The 6,660-nt window shown below is 45.0% G+C and overlaps 1 long non-coding RNA gene across 1 annotated transcript; it reads right to left on the reverse strand.

The window, feature by feature from the left end:
* Window positions 1-955: 955 nt before the first annotated feature.
* On the reverse strand, window positions 956-5,984 carry LOC116527939. The gene is made up of 2 exons (XR_004258794.1): window positions 5,737-5,984; window positions 956-3,921 (listed from the first exon to the last, which is right to left on the reverse strand). It is a non-coding gene; the product is annotated as an uncharacterized LOC116527939 (long non-coding RNA).
* Between the last annotated feature and the right edge of the window lie 676 nt (window positions 5,985-6,660).

Genomic DNA, 6,660 nt, shown 5'->3' on the forward strand with positions numbered 1-6,660 from the left:
CAGGAGCCAAAAACATGAAAATAGGTCATAAACTCTTTCTTGACCCTCCACCATGGTAAATAGAGATGGGAGAGTCATGTGGAGCTTTAATAAAACAGAGGTTTTTCCTGCTTGTGTAGCCTTGGAGCAGAGCTATTACAAAGGAGAAAATAATAAGCCTTAATTAAGGCTTTTTACATTTAATCACAAGACAACTGGCACTATGAGCTTGTTGTTCTTAACACCTAGAGCAGACTTTAATCTCAGATCCTCATAGGAAACTGAGATAAGCTATTTCAGCTGTCAAAATCATCAAAAGACAAACAACTGACTTGTGTCAGTAATGTTAGCGTGACCTTTTACAGAAAGCCTAGTAGATCTCCTAGAACTGGAAAATGTACTTTTGGTTGTAAGGCATTATTAATATTATTAATGCATTCATAGTACATAATATTAATGCCCTACAGCCAAAGACCAGTGGAAACACACCTATAATTAAACAAGTTGAATCTATTATTCACAGCAGCTAGGGAAAATGCACACCATAGGGAAATGGGTATATCAGTTAAAAGGTGTCAGAACTTATTATAGGCTATGGGCTTTGGTTGGATCATTTTGTGAAGTGTCTGAAGAGGCAAGACTTTGTTCTAGATTATATACTGTCAAGAACCAGAAGCAATTCTATGACTGAGATCTCAATAAATTTCATATATAAGGAGAGCTGACTAAAATGAGCATGAAGCTGTGATTGGTTTCTAAAAAGTTGCAATTATTCATTTTAGATAAGAGAAGGATGATCAGTATTTTGTGGGTTACATGGTAATCTTGTATGTGCCTCACTTTATGATGGTCTCAGAGTGATCTTGTCTGATGTTGATGTTCTCTGAAATTGTTTTTGTACAATGGGAGAACAATATGGCCTAGCTGTTAGTGCCAGACAAGTTTCTGGATGTCAGGGGCTGCTGGTCTTTTTTTTATCAGTTGAAAAGGAAAAAAGAATCGTTGCTCCTCTTATAGAGATTCAAATCTGCACCACTCTTGATTGACCACAAGGGACATACTGAAAAAAAATATTAATAGCAGAAATTATGCATGATGTACCTTGGGAAAGGATGGTTCCCTACAGATCCGCTAGACTTGGTGGAAGTCTTGGGGCAAACCAAAATGAAATTAAGACTACAAGTCACAATATATAATGAAAAGACTTGAGAAGGAATAATCTTGATGTCACAGGAACTTCGGAATAAATCAATTTGGAAATAATTGTTTACATTTTCAAATAAGTAAATAAATAGACAATAATATATGCTGGTCCCATAGGAGTAGGGATTTTGACTCACTCTTTCTCTGTAGTAGTTTTCTTATGTGGTATTGACCTACAATGACCCTCAGTTCCCATACAGTACCCACCCAGCACTTTATTTACAACGCTTGTGGGATTGTGAATGAAGACATTTATATTACACTGACGTAGGTGCACTTAAAGAAAATTGGATCTATTGAGCACCTGTCCAAAGGTCTGATATTTCAAAGGCAGAAAGCAAAAAAGGACACCCACTCTTATTCTTGGGCTCACTTAGTTCCACTGGCTCCCAGACAACTAAAATCTTCAGTACAAAACCAAACTTTATGTCTGGTCTGGTCATGGGAGGAACAGTTTATAAATGTAAGAATATCTCTCCTCACTTCCACCCCAGCCTTGTCCCTTACTAGAGGAAGAAAGTTTCAGTACCTTGGCAGTGACATGTTCCAAGACATTCTCTGTGATTGGAATATAACTGGCTCTTACCACATATGTTTCACACACTTATAATCCAAACAGAAAAAAAAAAAGTGTAGCCCCAAGTAAATTTTACAAACATACCAAAGCAGAATACGAAAGCTTTTGTAACTCTGAATTAGGGCTGGCCACTTGTCATGAGAAGCAACAAACTCCCTCATTGCTTCAAAGTTACACTGTTGTCAGTGAATACGAATCAGGAACTTGCCCTTGGATATAGACCATTCTATAATTTGAATAAAAGTTATTATAAACGTACTAAAGAATGAAACTTAATGGCTGTTTCATAAATACTCTCAAGTTATTAACTTTGCTTTTTACTCCCACTACAACACAATTTTAGTAATTATACTTGAGAGTTTTAAAGTGAGGAGATATAATTATGATGGTACTTCTGTTATTCTGGGTACTCCAAGAAGTAGAAACCAAGATCGGATCAGATATGCAAGAGATTTTATAAAGGAAATGCCTGTGAGAGAAAATGTAGAGAGAGCCAGAAGAGGCCGGGAGAACCACCATCAGACTGCAATGTAGGTTTAACCCTTGGGAAGGAGACAGCAAAAGAAAAAAAAGTATAGGTCTCAGAGAGTTTCTTTCAAGACAATGAGGAGTCCTTGAGCCAAAGTCACCCATCAGAAGAATCCCATGTCTTCCAGGAATAGGCCTGCCTTAGGATCACCACTACATTTTATTCACTAGCCTGGAGAAGCCCTTGGCAGCATGGTCTTGGTGCCAAGGATTCCAGAGCACACCAGCTGGGGCCATCTGCAATTTCATACCCACCCCCTGCAGTTGGACATCTGAGAAGAACATTTTCATGGCCACCACAGTACTGATTCTTAAAGCAGCTGTAGACACCTGTTTTGGATCATCTTAAATAGTGACTTGGTAAACCTCCCCAGTGACTCATACCAGTAAATGTCCATAGGTAGATTCATCCATCTCTGTTCCTAAATTAGAGTGTGGCTAATTCTTTCCAGATTCTTAAGGTCCTTAGAAGAAAGAATATATGGTACCACATTAAGTTAAGCTCATGACTGAAAATAATTTAAGAAGGAGACAGTGACTATTAATACTAGCCCACCATTAGAAGGCACACGTATGAGTATCCCCTGCATTTGGCTTAGTGATAAACTGCAATCACTGCAGCAATTGCTCACTATTTGACAAAAAATAGACTGAGGTACCATTGGTAACAATATTTCTGATTTGTGTTTGTCTCTTGCATATGCTGGACAATGAAGTAATTTTGTTTATGTATATTTATTATGTATACCTAGAAAGAGTCTATCATGGAAGCACAAAAAGTATGAGTTAACCTGCCTGACTTAAGCTAGTATAGATCTATGCTTGGAACTGGAGATGACTTCATTGTACCCTGAATCTCATAAGGGAGAGGTGGATTATCTGATAAATGAATTTGGCTAGAAAGGAAAATAGGGGCAGTATAGGGAACAGATGCTGAGGAGGCAACCACAGTGTTTACTAAATGATGCTTTAAAAAAAAAATATTCCTCCAAACTGCAGAATGGAATCAAAACTCCCTAGCACAGCAGTCGAAGTCCCTCTAAACCTAGCCCAAACTTCTTTAGAGGTAACACTATGAAAGTCCTGCTAACTAGTTTCAGCCGCTATGAATATTTTGTCTTTCTCAAATTGAGCCTTTCACATTCATATCTCCATGTTTTGGAATATTATACAGCCTCACATTGTAATACTCTCCACCCTTATCTGCCCATAAACATACATTTTTCTAAGCTGAGTTTCTGTGTCACCTTCGCTGCACATTCTTCTCTAATCCTTGGATCAGAAATAATTGCTGCTACCTTTATGTGCCCTTGCACCTAATTTTGGTACTTAGATTAGTTGACCTGATATTAGAGTTGTTTTCACGTCTTTTCTCCTCTCTAGATTTATTGACCATAATAGCATTTCTATCTCCCAGAGTGTCTCACAGAATAAGTGTCCAGTAAGGATATGTTGACTTTCATTGAATGGCTTCTGTTTTCTCCTAAGTAAAAGGAAAGATCTGGGGGTCTGCACCTTTGCATAAGCAATAGCCATTTCGAAGCTTATCCAACATGCCTTATTTTGTTGTTGTTGTTGTTCTGTTTTATTTTAGGCTTCTGGCAGCCTGAATCCATGGTTTTTAGTTTCTGCCTCTAGGGAAAGGGGAAAAGAGGGACGAGGAAGGGGTTTTACTTGCCCAACCAGAAACAGAAACTAAGAACCCACAATTGTATTCTCTCTCTGGGATACCCTTTAGTAAGAACATATGGCAGTCACTATCTTTCACATTTTTTTTTTAATGAACCGTTATGCCATTCCTATGTTGTTTGGTTCTATTCCTCAGGCAGCTCCTGCTCCCGAATGGCAGGTACCTTCTGCTCTCTGACCCTGGAAAAACAACCTTTGTTCAAAGTCCCTTCTTCTATTACAGGAACACCAAAATACTCTCAGGAGTCAATTTAGAACGATAGTGGTACTTTACCTCAGGAGTGAGGTTGATGTAGGTGGAGACTGATTAAAACCTAAGAGCATAAATACATAAAAGACACCGAGCCAGCTTTTTTTTTTTTTTTTTTTTTGATGGAGTCTCGCTCAGTCCCCCAGGATGGAGTGCAGTGGCATCAGCTCACTGCAGCCTCCACCCCAAGTTCAAGCAATTCTCCAGCCTCACCCTCCTGAGTAGCTAGGATTACAGGCACCCACCACCATGCCTGGCTAATTTTTGTATTTTTAGTTGAGATGGGATTTCACCAAGTTGGCCAGGCTGGTCTAGAACTCCTGTCCTCAGGTGATCCACCCGCCTCGGCCTCCCAAAGTGCTGGGATTACAGGCATGAGCCCCGGCTCCGGTCCCTGAGTCAGCTTGTAACGTAGAACTTTACTGGCCCACTTTCTTTGATGTCCGTCTCCCACGTCAGTTCCCCAAGGTCAGTTGTTTCCTGATATGAAGCCTAAAACTTCAACATACTTCACCTCACATTGGATTTCTATCCTGAATTATTCCAAATTCTGGCAAGTCTTATCCAAACTTTCTTTTCTGTGTAATTTTCTCCTTGCTTTTTCTTTCTGAAACCTGAATGCATTTGGTCCTCTGCCAATCAGATTTCCACTAGTCTTCCAAAGAGTCAGTTATTAACTCACTAATTCAACAGACATTTTTGGACGTTCACTATATACTTATTCAGCATATATTTAGGTATTTATTAAGAAATTAAAGCCTACTCCCTGTCAGAAATGGAACTAGGCAATGAGGACCCAATGGTGGGTAAAATGCAGATTGCTCTTTTTTCCTTTCATTGTAGCAGAGTTATCACTTTCCTGGGAAGACGTTCCTAACTTCCAGATTACACCACATCCTCCTCCTGACCACACCCCTCTACCTTGATTTTCACCTTCCGACATCTCTTGGGTAGAAATTCAAGCACCAGACACTCCATAGCTTTAGCTTAATTTCTCCAGCCACACAAGGACGTTCCTGTGTTAGTGATGCCACAGGCACGTTTCCTTCCCAGTGAGAATATCACTCACTAGGCAGCATTTCTGTGGATACTTCCAGAGAAAAATGTCAGTTCTGGTCCTCCTAGTTGAATACCCGCCCCATGACCCTGAGCATCGCCCTGGCTCGGAGAGCATCGCCCTGGCTCGGAGTGCATGGCCCGCCGCCGACCATCAGGGGGCAGCCCTCCACGCAGAACCTGTAGGGACAGGAGCGATACAGCGGCCACCGGCTCTGCTGAGCCCACCCCAGGACCAGAGGAAGGGTGCCCGATTCCACGCGGGGCCTCCGCCGTGGCATACGTTGTTATTAGGGAATTATTCTCCCTGAATACGGTTTATTGGAGACTTAGAGTTAGCTTTTCTCATCAAGTGCGACAGCAACCTGGCAGGGCCCCCGCCAGAATCCAGAACCCAGAACCCACGGAGGCTCATGCAGGTCAAAGCATCTCTCTGGAAAGACGTGTCGCTCACCTGGTAGGCGCCCCGAGAGCCCGCTGAACGGCCCCAGGTGGGGCCAGCAAATAGCGCGGGAGACCACGGGCGTGGCTCAGGGCGCGGAAATAACGCCCCGGCCTAGCCTCAGTGACGGCCCCGCCTCACCCCAACCTGCGGCCTGCCTCCGGACAGCTGTTTCCGATGCCTCCCAGACTCAGGGACAGGCCTGCCTCCAGGATGGCCCCGCCTACGGGACAACCCCGCCCCCAGAACAGCCCCGCCTATGATACAGCCCAGCCTCCAGGACGGCTCAGCCTACGATACAACCCCGCCTCCAGGACGGGCCCCCTTCACCTCCGAGACAGCCCCGCCCCCAGGACGGCCCCGCCTACTAGACCACCCCGCCCCCAGAACAGCCCCGCCTATGACACAGCCCAGCCTCCAGGACTGCCCCGCCTACGATACAACCCCCGCCTCCAGGACAGCCCAGCTCTACCTCCGAGACAGCCCCACCCCCAGAACGGCCCCGCCTATGATACGGCCCTGCCTCCAGGACGGCCCCGCCTACGATACAGCCCAGCCTCCAGGACTGCCCGGCCTACGCTACAACCCCCGCCTCCAGGACGGCCCTGCTCTACTTCTGAGACAGCCCCGCCCCCAGGACGCCCCCCAACCCCACGAGACAACCCCGCCCCCAGACCGGTCCCGCCTATGATACAGCCCTGCCTCCAGGACGGCCCTGCCTACGAGACAACCCCGCCCTCAGACCGGTCCCGCCTATGATACAGCCCTGCCTCCAGGACGGCCCCGCCTACGATACAACCCCGCCTCCAGGACGGACCCGCTCCACCTTCCGAGACAGCCCCGCCCCCAGAACGGCCCCGCCTACGATACAGCCCCGCCTCTGGCACTGCCGCGCTCCACCTCCGAAACAGCCCAGTCCTCAGGACAGCCCCGCCT

The sequence above is a fragment of the Sapajus apella genome, unplaced genomic scaffold (assembly GCF_009761245.1).
Source record: "Sapajus apella isolate SASKATOON/1434 unplaced genomic scaffold, GSC_monkey_1.0 scaffold56, whole genome shotgun sequence".
NCBI lineage: Eukaryota > Metazoa > Chordata > Mammalia > Primates > Cebidae > Sapajus > Sapajus apella.